Genomic DNA, 16,216 nt, shown 5'->3' on the forward strand with positions numbered 1-16,216 from the left:
TTGAGAGGAGCTGGTAGAGTCGGTGGTGATATTGAAAGCGGCTGGTAGAGGGACTGCCACTAAGGGAGCTTTCCGAGTGCAGTGCAAAGGAAGCAGTGGGAGAGATTTCTTACTCTGGTAGCCTGGGTTAAGTCCCTGGCGAATAAGTGTTAGCCATGAGAATGGGTCCCCATTGTTAGGGGGGATTGGGGGGCTTAACAGCTTCTGTATTTTTTGTTCATGAGATTTTACGGCTGAGGTTAAATTTTGTAGGCTCTGTACACCCTTAGGGAGTTGTACTTGCTGAAAGTCTATTCTCTTTACCTGGATGGTTGCGGTGGGATATGAGGAAGAAGATGATGCATATAGTCCACCTTTTACTCCCTGGGCCCACTGAGGGTCCTAGGGATCATTAATAGTAAGACTATATGTTTCTGGCGAAGGGCTTTGAAACATATTCTTATGTTGGGATTGTGCATAGAAGTCATACAAAGGATGGATTTTGCAGTAATTGTATGGACACCTTAGGTTGGTTTCTTGCCAGTAGTTTTTACAATTATATTCTGTTTGGTCATATAAGAAACATATGGCCGGGAGGCCTCCAGTGATGGAACTTAGGGAAAAGTTTAGGAGAGGGCAGATTAACAGCCCTGGGGGGGGTACATTCTGCAGTGCCCTGCATGCCTGAGTGTACCTGGTTGTCTGTAGACCAGGTTTCAGTTACAGAAAATTTTCATACAAAGTTAGGATTAGTAGGAGTAACTAGAGGGATCAGAGTGAACCATAATAATGGTGGCAAAAGTGTAGAGAGTAAGTTCAACATTGCTGAAATTACAAAGGGCACCCTGCCAAGCTAGGTCTTTTATAAGAGTAAAAAGTCGGGAAATCCACTGGTTGGGGGATGGGTCAGGCAGGAGGGTGTCTATGGGGTCTATAAGGGAAAAATCAGTTAAGTTAAGATGAAGAATAGTGAGGAAGCGGGAAAGTTTGAGGAGGGTGTTGATCCTTGAGTAGAACCTGGTCACCTGGAGAAAGGGAAGGGGAATAGATGTTTTGAGTTAGGTTAAGATGTCTTGTCCCAAGAGGGGGGTGAGACAAGAGGGCATGATGAGGAAAGAGTGGGCAAAGCATGCATAGTCCAGGCAGTAATTTAACATTGGGGTCTGGCGAGGGTTAGACAGTTTACTGTCTACCCTAACTACTGAGATAGTGGATGGCTGGCTAGGACCTCCATAGGTTGACAAAACAGAATAGGTAGCCTCCATATTGATGAGAAAAGAAATTGGCTTACCCGCTACCTGTAGAGTTACCCTAGGCTTGGCGAGGGTGACAGGGGTCTCCGAGTGTGGGCACCGTCAGTCGTCGTCCAGGTGTAGGAGCTGGAAGGAGCCTTCCAACCCTTGAGGAGAGGCACCACGTTGAGGCGCAATGCCTGCCCTGCTGGCGGGGCAATCAGACGTCCAGTGTCCTTCCTGTTGGCAGATTGGGCACGGCGTGGTAAGCAGTTGAGGATTTGGACACCTTTTTTTCCCAATGCCCAGTGTGCCACACTTAAAGCATGGGCCAGACGGAGTGGCCGGCTTGGCCTAGGGACACTGGTTTGCCCAGTGTCCTGGGACTCCGCATTTATAGCAGGAGCCCTTGGGAGACTTGCCCTGTGTCTTCCCTGCCAGCAGAGTGGGCAATGCGGGTTGGAGGGCAGCCACTAGAGCTTGCACCTGAAGCATAGCCCTTCTTTTCTGCTTGTCTAGCTCTGCGACCTCAGCTGCTGCTTCTCTGGAGTTAAAAACTTTAAAGGCCAATTTTAGTAAGTCCTGTATGGGGGTTTGAGGCCCATCTTCAACCTTTTTTAGCTTTTTTCGAATATCTGAGGCTGACTGGGAGATAAAATAGGAGGCTAGGGCAGCTGCTCTGGCTGGGGAGGTGGGGTCTAGCCGAGTAAATTGGGCTAGTGCCTCTGTAAGACGATTTAGGAAGGAAGCCGGGTTCTCATCTGGGTGCTGGGTGATTTCCTTTAGTTTATTGAAATTGACCACTTTGTTAGAGGCTGCCTGCATACCGGCCAAGAGACATTGAACCATAATGTCTCTCCTATGGCGGCTGGGCTGCTGTGGTTGGTAATCCCAATCTGGTTCTATGGACGGGACAGCCATCTCTCCTAACGGGATGGTGGCGTCAGTTAAATGCCATTGATCTGCATGTTGCCTGGCGGCTGCAAGAGTACGCTCTCTTTCCTCTGGGTTAAGGGAGGAGGACAAAATGACCTGTAAGTCATGCGAGATTAGATCATATGCCTGACATAGGTATCGAAACTCCTTGGAATATACGGTGGGGTTAGCAGAGAAATTGCTGAGCCATTTTACAATCTTGGAAAGGTCTGCCAAGGAAAAAGGGACATGGACTCTAACTAGTCCTTTGGCTCTGGTGACTTCTTGGAGGGGGGCCAACAAACTAACAGGGGAGGTTGAAACAGACTGACCAGTCGGGTAGGTTGAGACCGGCTGACCGGTAGAGGGGGTTGAGGCAGGCTGACTGGTAGAGGGGGTTGGGGCAGGCTGACTGGTAGAGGGCTGACTAGTGGGGGCCACTACCACGGTCTTGGAGCGAGTGTGGGCGGAAATGGGAGAGGTAAGAGGAGTGGCTGAGGGAGGGGTGGTAGGAGGAGCATAGGGAGGGGGGTTGGTAGGTCGGGAGGGAGGTGCCTCGCCGTCGGCCTCATCTGAGATGGAAATAGAATCTTCCTCTGCTTGTGGTGTGGGGGCTGAGGGCTGGGTTTTAACTAACAAGACCTGGGCCATTGAACACTGGGCGCACAGGTCTGGGCGAGAGCGCAAGTCCCAAAAACCTTGGACATAGATAATCTCTGACCACTTTCCAAGCCTTTCGCAGAAATTAGAGAGATCTAATAGAATGCTATAGTCAAGTGTGCTGTCTGGTGGCCATTGAGATTGGTTGTCTAATTTATACTGCGGCCATGCCACAGTGGAGAGGAAAATTAGCCGCTTTCATTTTAAATCTTGAGCTAAATGTAAGGCTTCCAAGTTTTGGAGGAGACATCCTAAGGGGGTGTTCCTAGGGATTTTCGATTGTGAGGTTCCCATTGTTTAACCACCAGAAATGGAAACCGACCTCACGCATTGGCAAAGAGTCCTTTGCCGCTGCTAGAGACCAGGGGCTCCTGGAGCCACTAATGGAGAATTGAGGAACTTCAAGATGGACATCTCCGGGTTGAAGACCTCACTGCGCCACAGGGTGGCTACGTCCTTGGGCGTACGTACGACTCTAGGCCAAGGACATGGAAACGGATGGAGATGGTTAACAAAGGGGAGTACTCACCGAAGAAGAAATTCTCAGAGCGGCACCAGTGGAAAGCTGGAACACTTGTTCGGTGTTGGTGGCTGGTTGGGTTGGGAGCCGGTTCGCTGGGGAGGAGGTTCGTTAGACCCCTAGGAGATGTTGAGGAAGGGTCTCCTCCTGTCCCAGGTTTCGGCACAAACTGTTTTGTTTCATTTAATTTAGGAGAGCTAAATAATTAAACATGAGGCCAAAGTACATAAGAAAGCGGCAGTCTTTTATTGCAAATATGCGCACACTCTTGGGCGAGGTTCTCTGGTCCTCAGGTGTTGGGGGGCCAGGGAAGTCACGCCGGCTCTAGGGTGAGGTTCCCTGGTCCACGAACGCGGGGGCCGAAGAAGTCACATCGGCGCTTACCGGCAGCGGACTTTTATGCCTGGGAGCTGGAAGGGGAGGAGTTTGGGGCATGTGTGTAGGAGTGGCTTCTTGAATTTCAATGTCCCCGGCTTGACGTCACTCTGTGCATGCTCAGTTGATTTGGTTCTTTTCCTGGGCGTGGGAATTTTTCCCAGGTGGGGGAAAATCTGTGATGAAGAACCCGGAAACAACCGGGACTGCTCCATCTTGTTCACCTTCCTCCATCTTGTCCCTTCTCCCTCACGCAAACATCTTCCACAATGGTGGAACTAACTTATACTCCCATCAACAGTGTAAAAGCATTCCTATTTCTCCACATCCTCTCCAGCATCTGCTGTTTCCTGACTTTTTAATGATCACCATTCTAACTGGTGTGAGATGGTATCTCATTGTGGTTTTGATTTGCATTTCTCTAAAGACCAGTGATGATGAGCTTTTTTTCATATGTTTGTTGGCTGCATAAATGTCTTCTTTTGAGAAGTGTCAGAGCTTTTCAAAAGAAGACATTTATGCGGTCAAAAATTTCTCAAAAGAAGATATTGTGTCCTCTTTTACTTCACTGAGCAGTGGTTTGTAGTTCTCCTTGAAGAGGTCCTTCACATCCCTTGTAAGTTGGATTCCTAGGTATGTTATTCTCTTTGAAGCAATTGTGAATGGGAGTTCACTCATGATTTGGCTCTCTGTTGATTTGTTAATGGTGTATAGGAATGCTTGTGATTTTTGCACATTGATTTTGTATCCTGAGGCTTTGCTGAAGTTGCTTATCAGCTTAAGGAGATTTTGGGCTGAGACGATGGGGTTTTCTAAATATACAATCATGTCATCTGCAAACAGGGACAATTTAACTTCCTCATTTCCTAATTGAATACTCTTTATTTCTTGCTCTTGCCTGATTGCCCTGGCTAGAATTTCCAACACTATGTTGAGTAGTAGTAGTGAGAGAGGGCATCCTTGTGTTGTGCCAATTTGCAAAGGGAATGCTTCCAGTTTTTGCAGAGCTTTCCAGAAGGTACAGCTCAGGCCATTGCTTCAGAGGGTGCAAGCCCCAAGTCTTGGTGACTTCTATGTGGTGTTGGGCCTGCAGGCATACAGAAGACAAGAACTGAGGTTTGGGAGCCTCTGCCTAGATTTCAGAGGATGTATGGAAACACCTGCATATCCAGACAGAAGTCAGCTGCAGGAGCAGAGCCCTCAGAGAACCTCTGCTAGGGCAGTTCAGAAGGGAAATGTGGGATTGGAGCCCCCACAAAGATTCCCCACTGGGGCACTACCCAGTGGAGCTATGAAAAGAGGGCCACCATCCTCCAGACCCCAGAATGGTAGATCCACTGACAGCTTGCACCATGTGCCTGGAAAAGCTGCAGACACTCAATGCCACCCCATGAAGGAGCTACCTAAGACCATGGGAGCCTGCCCCTTGCATCAGTGTTCCCCAGTTGTGAGACATAGAGTCAAAAGAGATCATTTTGGGGTTTTAAGATTTAATGAGTGCCCTGTTGGATTTCAAACTGGTATGGGGCCTGTAGCCCCCTTGTTTTGGTCAATTTCTCCCATTTGGAACAGGTGTATTTACTCAATGCCTATATCCCCATTGTATCTAGAAGAAACTAACTTGTGTTTGATTTTACTGGCTCATAGGTGGAAGAAACTTGCCTTGTCTCAGATGAGACTTTGGACTGCGGACTTTTGAGTTAATACTGAAATGAGTTAAGACACATGTTTATTGCGGCACTATTCACAATAGCAAAGACTTGGAACCAACCCAAATGTCCATCAGTGACAGACTGGATTAAGAAAATGTGGCACATATACACCATGGAATACTATGCAGCTATAAAAAAGGATGAGTTCATGTCCTTTACAGGGACATGGATTAAGCTGGAAACCATCATTCTCTGCAAACTCACAAGGACAGAAAACCAAACACCACATGTTCTCACTTACAGGTTGGAATTGAACAATGAGATCCCTTGGACACAGGGAGGGGAACATCACACACTGGGGCCTGTTGGGGGTTAGGGAGCTGGGGGAATGATATCATTAGGAGAAATACCTAATGTAAAGGATGAGTAGTTGGGTGCAGCAAACCAACATGGCATATGTATACCTACGTATCAAACCTGTACATTGTGCACGTGTATCGTAGAACTTAGAGTATAATAATAATAAAAAAAGTCCATCCAGATGTGGTTGCATTCTTTATTTTCTTTTCTGCTATAAATAATGAGGTAACAGGGAGTGGATAGAAGGCACTTAGTGTTTCTTTTGGTGTTTCTTTCAGAGTCTGCTATCTGTCATGCTTGTATTTTATTGCTACAAAGAGTCTACTCTGTCCGTGTTAAGGTCTCTGTTTTAATGTTAATGCTGGTCATTTGAACCTGAATTCCAAAGAAAGAAAGATATAATGAGGCATGTCCAACCACCCATTCCAATCATAGCCTGAACTGGTGTTTCAGTTAACTTGGAATGCCCTTGGCTGAGAGGAGGAGTCCATTCAGTTGGTTGGGGTGCTTAAGAATTTTATTTTTGGTTTACATGAGCAACTCAATGATTTTTAAACAGGGAAGTAAATTAATCAAATTTGCATGTTAGAAAGAATACTGTCAGCAGTGTTAAAATTTAAATGAAAAATAATGAGAGTTTGAATCAAGATGTACTAATGGGGATGGAGATGAAGGGATGACTGGAGAGATGCTTAGAGATATAATTGACAGAACTTAGTGATTGACTGGATGTAAATGTGAGGTAGAGAAAAGAGTCTGGAATGAATCCTAAATTTCTGGCCTGCATTATTCAATGATAATTTTATCTCCAAGGAAAGGAAAGTATAGGAAGGTTAGGTTGCTGTTTTGGGGTGATCATGGAGCGGGGAAAGAGATAATAACTTCAGTTTGGGACATTGAATTTAAAATGCCGGTTGGGCTGCTAAACGCCTTGGTATAACTCTGATCATAAATTCAGGATGCTTCTTATGTTAGGCATGGTGGCTTACGCCTGTAATCCCAGCACTTCGAGAGGTCGAGGCAGGCCGATCACGAGGTCGGGAGATTGAGACCATGTTGGCCAACATGATGAAAGCCCATCTCTACTAAGAAAGTACAAATATTAGCTGGGTGTGGTGGTACACGCCTGTAGTCCCAGCTACTTGGGAGGCTGAGGCTGAAGAATCACTTGAACCTGGGAGGCTGAGGTTGCACTGGGCTGAGATCATGCCACTGTACTCCAGCCTCATGACAGAGTGAGACTCTGTCTCAAAAAAAGAGATTGAGACCATCTTGGCCAACATGGGGAAACCCTGTCTCTACTAAAAAGTACAAAAATTAGCTGGGCATAGTGGCACATACCTGTAGTCCCAGCTATTTGGGAGGCTGAAGAAGAAGAATCGCTTTAACCTGAGAGATGGAAGTTGCAGTGAGCCAAGATTGTGCCACTGCACTCCACTCCAGCCTGGCAACAGAGCGAGACTCTGTCTCAAAAATAAATAAATAAAATAAAATAAAATAAAATAAAATAAAATAAAATAAAATAAAGTTAGGTGTGGTGGCATGGGTCTGTAGTCCCAACTACTTGGGAGGCTGAGGTGAGAGGCTTGCTTAAGCCCAGGAGGTCGAGGCTGCAATGAGTCGAGATTGCACCTCTGCACTCCAGCCTGACAGAGTAAGATTTGGTCTAAAAAAAAAAAAAAAAAAAAAAGAGTGCCTCTTAGTGTACCATGCCCTTGATGGGGGAAAAAAGTCAATAGTTATGTAGGAACCATGGGAAAACTTCCCCTTTTCCCTCTGAAGTTTCGCTAAAAATTCCATTGACAAAAGGCAGAGCAATAGGAAAAAAAGGCATGCAGAATAATTAACATACATGGGGGAGTTCATGGTGATTATCTCAATCCCCCAGTAGAGTACAGAAGCTTATATACCCTCTTATATAGGGGACAGAGGAAAGGGGAAATGTGACAGGTTTTTGAGGCACAGTAAATGATTACTGGAAAGAATGAATGGACCAGGGAGACAGAAATTAATTTGTAAATAATTCTCTTTGGAATTTGAACGAGCCCAACAGGCAGGCATTATCTTGCGAAAAAGTCCATCCAGGTCTGGTTGCATTCTTGTTTTCTTTTCTGCAGTCAGATAACAGAGAGTGGATAGAAGGCACTTGTGTTTCTTTTAGCAAGAAGCTTTCTTGGCCAGATTAGAAAATTCTAGAGAGAGACGCTTCCTGTGTTTCAGGGAGAGAAACAAGACAAGGTTAGGGGGAACATGATTTTGAGACTAATTTCTGAGGCCTTTTGGTTTTCAAAAGCACTCAGCATGCCCAAATTTCATATTTTGGGTGATTATTTTCTGCACCCCCAAAAGTGGCAAAGTAGAACAAGAATATATACATTATGCATATGTACATCTACATTGTTTCTTTGACTTTTGGAATGGCTGTTTTGAGGTGAGCAGTGGTGATCTGAAATTCCTTTTTATGTGTGGTTGCTCTTTCCTTTTATGTCCCTCCTATGATCCCTTTCTCTACTTCTGTGAAGTCTTTATCCTGATCCTTGGCCAGAGCTTCCATATTTCCTGGATCTGTCCTTTTGCCTACAACCCCTTTCTACAAATCCTGACCCTCAGTCTGCCTTCTCCACTCATTGACTACTTCCTGCCTCCCACCTGTTAAGGGAATGGATGACTCACCTTTATTTGCCCTCTCTTTGTGACGTCCCTTACTGTTTTTAATATCTTATTGCAGTCCTATTGTCAGAGGCGTTTGAACCAGAGCAACTCCATTTTGAATGAGGGCTAGGAAAATGAAGCTGGGATTTGCTGGGCTGCATTCTCGGAAAGTTAGGCATTTCTTCCCTCTAGATGTTTTCGGTTAAGGGAACAAATTAATAATGCTTACTAAACAGACCCAGATTTGGGAGTGTCCAGGTATTCTGATTTCTGGAGAACAAAGGCATTCTTAATTTTGCTTTAAAGACAATAATATCGGTTATTGCAAAATATGGTAATTAAGAAAATTAATCCTTTATCACAAACCCTTGTAGCAGAGCCCATCTCCTCATATATACAAGCATTGTACCTAGGGTAGATGCGTTCCTCCTCTGACTTTCAGGAGTGTCCTACTCTGTCTACAGAGTAGCTGTTCTTTCACCACTTTACTTTCTTAATAAACTTGCTTTTACTTTGCACTGTGGACTTGCCCTGAATTCTTTCTTGTGCGAAATCCAAGAACCCTCTCTTGGGTTCTGGATAGGGACCCCTTCCCTGTAACACCATGAATCTCATCTGTCAAAGCACACAAACCAGATTTGGTGTTTGTTTTTTTTAAAGGAATAGTTATCATATGTGACCAACTAACTTTTGATCTGGAGACGGCAACAAAAAGGCGTGCAGCTGTGCTCTTTGGGGTAACAATTCTCAATGGCAATTTTTCTAAAACCTGTCTTCTTGATCCTATTATCAGGCTAATGGGGGTAATAATTTCAGGCAAGTAGAAAGAGGGATGAAAGAGGGATGTTTGCTGCTTTTTCAGGCAGACCAGTTGAGGATATATTTTATGGGAATATGAAGGGTCTTGTAGCCACGCAGTATGGCCCAGTGAAAGGATCATGGACTTACCAGACCTAATTTGAATCCTAGTTCCATTTCTGCTAGGTGTATGATATCATGCAAATTCCTTAACTTCTCCATGTCTCAGATTTCTTACAGCGTTGTTATGAAATTCAAAATAAAAAATATTTGTAAAACTATGTACTACTTGATATCTGGTAGTGGTTCAACAATGTGTAAATTTCCTTTTCTTTTTTTTTTTCTTTTGAGATGGAGTCTCGCTGTGTCTCCCAGGCTGGAGTGCAGTGGTCTGATCTCGGCTCACTGCAAGCTCCGCCTCCCGGGTTCACGCCATTCTCCCACCTCAGCCTCCCAAGTAGCTGGGACTACAGGCGCCCGCCACCACGCCCAGCTAGTTTTTTGTATTTTTAGTAGAGACGGGGTTTCACCATGTTAGCCAGGATAGTCTCGATCTCCTGACCTCGTGATCCACCCGCCTCGGCCTGTAAATTTCCTTTTCTTCTTAAAGTCCCTGTCAAGTCACACCCTATGTACTTGCCCGTTCTTTTGAATTGGGGAGTGGGGGGCGTCTCCCTTTGGGGAATTAAGCAATATTGTGCACCAAGGAGCACCAGGACATGCCATACTTCCACAAAAGCTATTGATTACTGTATCTTTCTAAGGAATGATCCTTATGAAACTTCCAAGATGAATTTTGTCGATATTTAGTACGATTTATAACTATAATGAAGAAACCGTGTGCATAATGATTTGAGATTTTTGCAGTGTTGGCTTTTGTACTTCAACCCTCAATGTGCTTTCTTACTCTTGATATAATGGAAGACATTGGATTTACTTGACTTTCTGGAGTATAGAAACCAACCATATTGAGTTACTATCTATTCTACTTAGCTGATTTTTTGTTTAAAATTATGTATTTGATTTGAACTTTATTGCTCTGTCTTGAACAGTATATAGCATACAGTGTTACCATCAACTTTTTATTTTCTTTAAGATTTAAAATAAATTCTGTAATGAAGTAATGAAGTTTGAAAAAAACAAGAGTAAGCAGGAATTGAAAAACATACAATGATATGTTTAAGGGAAATCCAACTCAGCAATACTGAATAAAAATAAGAAACAAATCAATCAAGTTATAAAATATAGCCTGTGGGATCCATAATGAAACACCTGGAAGGCAGTTTGAGAAATTATGAAAATACAATCAAAATGGTAGATCACTATACTTTGTATAGTGTCTTATTAGAATAGGAAATATTGCAAAATATAACCTAAATAGGAAATAAAAGAAACTACAGTGGAAACAGTTTTTGCTGAATAAAAGTTCAGAGAGCCTAGTCATGTTATATCTCATGGGCAAGAGAATAGAATTTATATAATAAATTATTTATATGAAGTAGTTATCATATAAATTCTATTGAAATGAATTTCATGTATCTTTATGTTGGGCTTTATTTCTGCCTCTGTCTGTCATTAGGCTCTAAAGAGCCCTCTAATTCCTGTAACAAAACTAAGCCTAGAGTTTTTGAGATGGCAATTAGGGACAATCTCTATGAGTCACCTGAGAAAGTCTCATAGAAATGATGAAGCTCAGAAGCTAAGAACTGGGGCCTAAGACAAAGATGCCCCATAAGAAGACCTTCCTTTCATTGTCTTGGTTGATGAGACTGATCAGATTCAGGAAACCAACAGGTCTAGTTAAGACAATAGCAAGTATTATTTGCATTTTATAGATGGACTGAGGCACAAAGAAGTAAAATGCTTTATTGAAAGTAACACACAATTGGGGGAGAACTAGAATCAGGCCTCAAGATGATTATTTTGGGTGCTTACTAGTCTGCCTGGTATATTTATAAAATAAGTTACTGGTATTATTATTTTTAAAAATTAACTTCCTTCACGTTTGCCTTTTCAAATCTGTGATAAAGTGGCTTATTACTTCCATTCTGCATCTGTATCCTAATTTTCTTTGCTGAAATGATGTATGATTTCTGGAAACATTTATGCTCAAAGCCCATTTGCCATGAAAACACTCCCTGTTCCTCACCTAATAGCAACATTTACACTATATAATCACTGTCATTATCATTCCACTTCAGAAGGTTTTCCTCGCTGCTCTATCAGGTTCCACCTTCCTCAAAAACCATATATCATCACTCTCTTTTTGTACTTTCAAATGATATTTATTAGTGTGTATGTGTATATATGTGCATGTGTGCATGTGTGTGTGTGTGAGAGAGATAACGTGTGCACATATAAGTGAACTTTTTAGGTCATAGTAAGCTGAGAAAAATGCCAAGGCTTGCTGTTAACTTTAGGAATGACTGCTCTTTCATAGGTTTATTCAATATATACTTAATTTTTTAAAAGAAAACACTAAAACTTGACCATGAGTCAGGCATAGTATTAAATCTGGAAATACAAAAATGAACAGGTCACAATCCTGGACCATTAAACGTTCACCATCTAGTTTAGGAAGGGATAAACTAAGAGGAAATATAGGGGAGAGAGTACACAAGCTCAGGGTCACTCTATGGTAGCAGTTAGACAAATTCAGGAGGTAAGACACACCGAAGGGCTACTAGTTTTGTCTCTTCATCTAGTCTGTCTCCTGGGAAAAAATGGGGAATAATGGAATTGTGTTGGCTTTAAAGAACACTTAATGGACATTATAACCAAATGTAATACATAAACCTGGGTTCTATACTGATTTGGACAAAGCCATTCAAATGACATTTTTGGGACAATTAGGGCAATTTGAATATAGACTGTATATTAGAGGAAAGGAAAATTTATTGATATATAAAGGTAGAGAACAGTAACTAAAAAACTCACATTATGAAACAGCATGAAATTTAGGGGAAATTACTTTTTAGAGAGCCAACTGAGGACACAGTCATAGTAGATTAAAAAAGTCCATTAGATACATATGTGTTAGTATATTTCTACATATTACATATATTATACATGTATGTAGTTACTTTATTACATACCTTACATACACATATTAAGTATTATTACTTTATTATATGTTATATAATAATTATTTTAATATAAAATATTAGACAAGGTGTTTATTTCAATGTATATATTCTGTATATTTACTTTTCTGTCTTACAAATGCTATTATTTAGACACTGTGAGTAAAAAGAGAAAACAAAGTAATTTTGGCACCAGGGGCCCACAAAATCCCACCCCTGCCACCCACTTTGCTGGAAGCAAAGGCACCCAAGAAAAAGCACTAGGAGACAAGTGATGGACACTGAAGAGGGAGTCAGAGAGAGAGAGCAACCACTTAGAAGATTAAATCCATCCTAAGTCTGAAAATATTATAAAATTACCTGGGTAGATCAGAACATGAGTATAGGAAAGATATTTTGAAGTCTCCCTCATTTAAATAACTAGGCCCATGATTTAGAGAACAGACTCATCTTACAGAGACAGACTCAGACAATTTTGAAAATCTGGATGAAAGGGAAAATTTCCTAGAGAAGTATAAGTCATCAAGCCTGACCCTGTTAGAGTTAACCAGCTTTAACAGAAGAAGAGATAAAGTTATTAAGGAACTACTTGACAAAAAAGCAAAAAGAAAACACCAGGCCCAAATGGTTTCACAAAGGAATTCTACTCAATTTTCAAAGACCAGATAGTTTCAATGCTCTATAAATTATTGCAGAGCATTGAAAAGGAAGGAAATATAACACAGACACCTAATTCAGATAAAACTAGCACAAAGATAGAAAACTATAGCTCTATATCTCTAATGAATATTGATGCAAAAATTCTAAACAAAGTATTAGCGAGCAGAATTTAATACCATATTAAGAAAATAATACACTATGAACCAAATGGGATTTATTCTAGGAATGCAAGGAAATCCATTACTATTATATACCACATTAATAAATCTAGGTGGAAAATATAATTTTTCCATATAAACAAACCTGAACAAACCTTTCATAAAAACTTACATCAATTTATAATGAAAACACTCAAGGAAATAGGAATAATTTCTCAAGATGATAAAAAATATAATAGTCATGTGCTGCCTAGTGATGTTTTGTTAGATGCCGGAGTACTTACATGATGGTGGTCCCATAATATCATAAAGGAGCTGAAAAATTTCTGTCATTTAGTGACATAGTAGCTGTTGTTATGTCATAGTACAATGCATTACTCATGTGTTTGTGGTGATACTGGTATAAACAAACCTACTATGCTGCTAGTTGTATAAAAGTCTAGCACATACAATTATGCACAGCACATAGTACTTGATAATGATAATAAATGAATGTGTTACTGGTTTATGTGTTTACTGTACTAAACTTTTAGTCATTTTTTAGAGTGTACTCCTTTGACTTATATAAAAGCATAGTTACCTGGAAAAGGGTCTCAGGCAGTTCCTTCAGAAAGGTATTCTAGAAGAAGGCATTATTATCAAAGCAGATGACAGCTCCATGTATGTTATTGCCCCTGAACACCTTCCAGTGGGGCAAAATATGCAGGTGGAAGACAGTGACATTGATGATCCTGACCTCGTATAGGCCTAGGCTAATATGTGTGTTTGTTTCCTAGTTTTTAACAAAAAGTTTAAAAAGTGAAAAAAAAAGATAGAAAAAGTCTTATCAAACAAGGATATAAAGAAAGAAAATATGTTGTTTTGTCTAAAGTCAAACACTTTACAATGTGTTTGCATTTTAAGCTAGTATTATTACAACAGAATAAAAATATTAAAAAATTAGAAAGATGATAAAGCAAAAAAGTTATAGTAAGCTAATGCTAATTTATTATTGAAGAAAGAAAAATATTTTAAATATAAATTTAGTGTAACTAAAGTTTACAGTGTTTATAATGTCTTCAGTGGTGTATAGTAATGTCCTAGACCTTCGCATGCACTCATTGACTCATCAGAGTCCCACAAGCTCCATTCCTGGTGAGTGCCTTATACAGATATCTCATTTGTTATCTTTTATGCCATATGTTTATTGTATCTTTTGTATTTATAGATACATAAATACTTATAATTGTGCTATAATTGCCTACAGTATTCAGTACAATAACATGCTGTACAGGTTTGTAGACTAGGAGCAATAAACTACACCATATAGTGTGAGTGTATAGCAGGCTTTGTCATCTAGGTTTGTGTAAGCACACTCTATGATTTTTATACAATGATGAAATCACCTAATGACACATTTCTCAGAATGTATCCTCATTGTTAAATGATGCATGATTGTACTTTTGTCCTAAAACAAGTATGTTTTAAAATCAGGAAACACTAGTGGCAGTTTTACTGAGATCAGGACTAAGGTATGGATGCCAACTATCTTCACTACTATTAAACATTGTACTAGATTAATCAGCCAATACAATTAGGCAAGATAAATCAATTGGAGGCACAAGAACGGGTGAAGCAATAAAACTGTCTTTACTCACATATGATACACTGTTACATAACATTTTCATACCTCAGCTGGGTGCGGTGGCTCACGCCTGTAATCCCAGCACTTTGGGAGGCCAAGGCGGGCGGATCATGAGGTCAGGAGATCGAGACCATCCTGGCTAACATGGTGAAACCCTGTCTCTACTAAAGATATAAAAAAAAATTAGCCAGGAGTATTGGCAGGCGCCTGCAGTCCCAGCTACTCAGGAGGCTGAGGCAGGACAATGGCGTGAACCCAGGAGGCGGAGCTTGTAGTGAACTGAGATCTTGCTACTGCTCTCCAGCCTGGGTGACAGAGCGAGACTCAGTCTCAAACAAACGAAAAAAAAACCCCACAAAAATTTTCATACCTCCTACCCCAGAGAATCAATGATAAAACTAATTCAACAAGAAAAGAATTCAGTCAAGTATAATTCAGTCAACCATTAATAAATGGTTCTGAGATAACTGTGTAACAATTTGAAAAACACAAAATTAGATCCATATCTCACATCATACACAAAAGTTAACTCCAAATTGGGATCTAAATATAAGAAATGAAATTCTATAAGTAAAACAATGAAATGTGCATGAATTCCTCTTTCATCTTGATCTAGGGAAATGCTTTCTACTATGACTCAAATTCTAGAGAAAATGAAAGAAAAGATTCATAAATTCGACTACCAATTGCATGACAACTAACACCATAAACAAAATTAAGGACATCTGACACATAAATAAAACACTCACAACCTGTACCACAGACAAAGGGCTAATATTCTTTTTTTTTTTTTTTACCTTTTTAAAAATCATTATACTTTAAGTTCTAGGGTACATATGCACAATGTGCAGTTTTGATACATAGGTATACATGTGCCATGTTGGTTTGCTGCACCCATCAACTCATCATTTACATTAAGTATTTCTCCTAATGCTATCCCTCCCCCAGTCCCCCACCCCTCAACAGGCTCAGGTGTATGATGTTCCCCACCCTGTGTCCAAGTGATTTCATTGTTCATTTCCCACCTATGAATGAAAACATGTGGTGTTTGGTTTTCTGTCCTTGTGATAGTTCGCTGAGAATGATGTTTTCCAGCTTTATCCATGTCCCTGTAAATGACATGAACTCATCTTTTTTTTATAGCTGCATAGTATTCCATGGTGTATATGTGCCACATTTTCTTAATCAGTCTGTCATTAATGGACATTTGAGTTGGTTCCAAGTCTTTACTACTGTGAATAGTGCCACAATAAACATATGTGTGCGTGTGTCCTTATAGCGGCATGATTTATAATCCTTTGGGTATATACCCAGTAATGGGATGGCTGGGTCAAATGGTATTTCCAGTTCTAGATCCTTGAGGAATCGCCATACTGTCTTCCACAATGATTGAACTAGTTTACACTGGCACCAACAGTGTAAAAGCATTCCTATTTCTCCACATCCCCTCCAGCATTTGTTGTTTCCTGACTTTTTAATGATTGTCATTCTAACTGGCATGAAGTGGTATCTCATTGTGGTTTTGATTTGCATTTCTCTGATGACCAG

General features: G+C 40.9%; 1 protein-coding gene and 1 long non-coding RNA gene across 8 annotated transcripts in view; one reads left to right on the plus strand and one right to left on the minus strand.

Moving 5' to 3' along the window:
• The window catches only part of DLG2 (discs large MAGUK scaffold protein 2), a 2,166,350-nt gene that overhangs the window by 330,334 nt on the left and 1,819,800 nt on the right, over window positions 1-16,216 (plus strand). The gene's annotated exons all lie outside the window — the stretch shown is intronic.
• Window positions 7,819-13,300, minus strand: LOC108582188. The gene is made up of 3 exons (XR_001895402.2): window positions 13,217-13,300; window positions 8,367-8,533; window positions 7,819-7,902 (listed from the first exon to the last, which is right to left on the minus strand). It is a non-coding gene; the product is annotated as an uncharacterized LOC108582188 (long non-coding RNA).

Source organism: Papio anubis, chromosome 12 (genome assembly GCF_008728515.1).
Source record: "Papio anubis isolate 15944 chromosome 12, Panubis1.0, whole genome shotgun sequence".
NCBI lineage: Eukaryota > Metazoa > Chordata > Mammalia > Primates > Cercopithecidae > Papio > Papio anubis.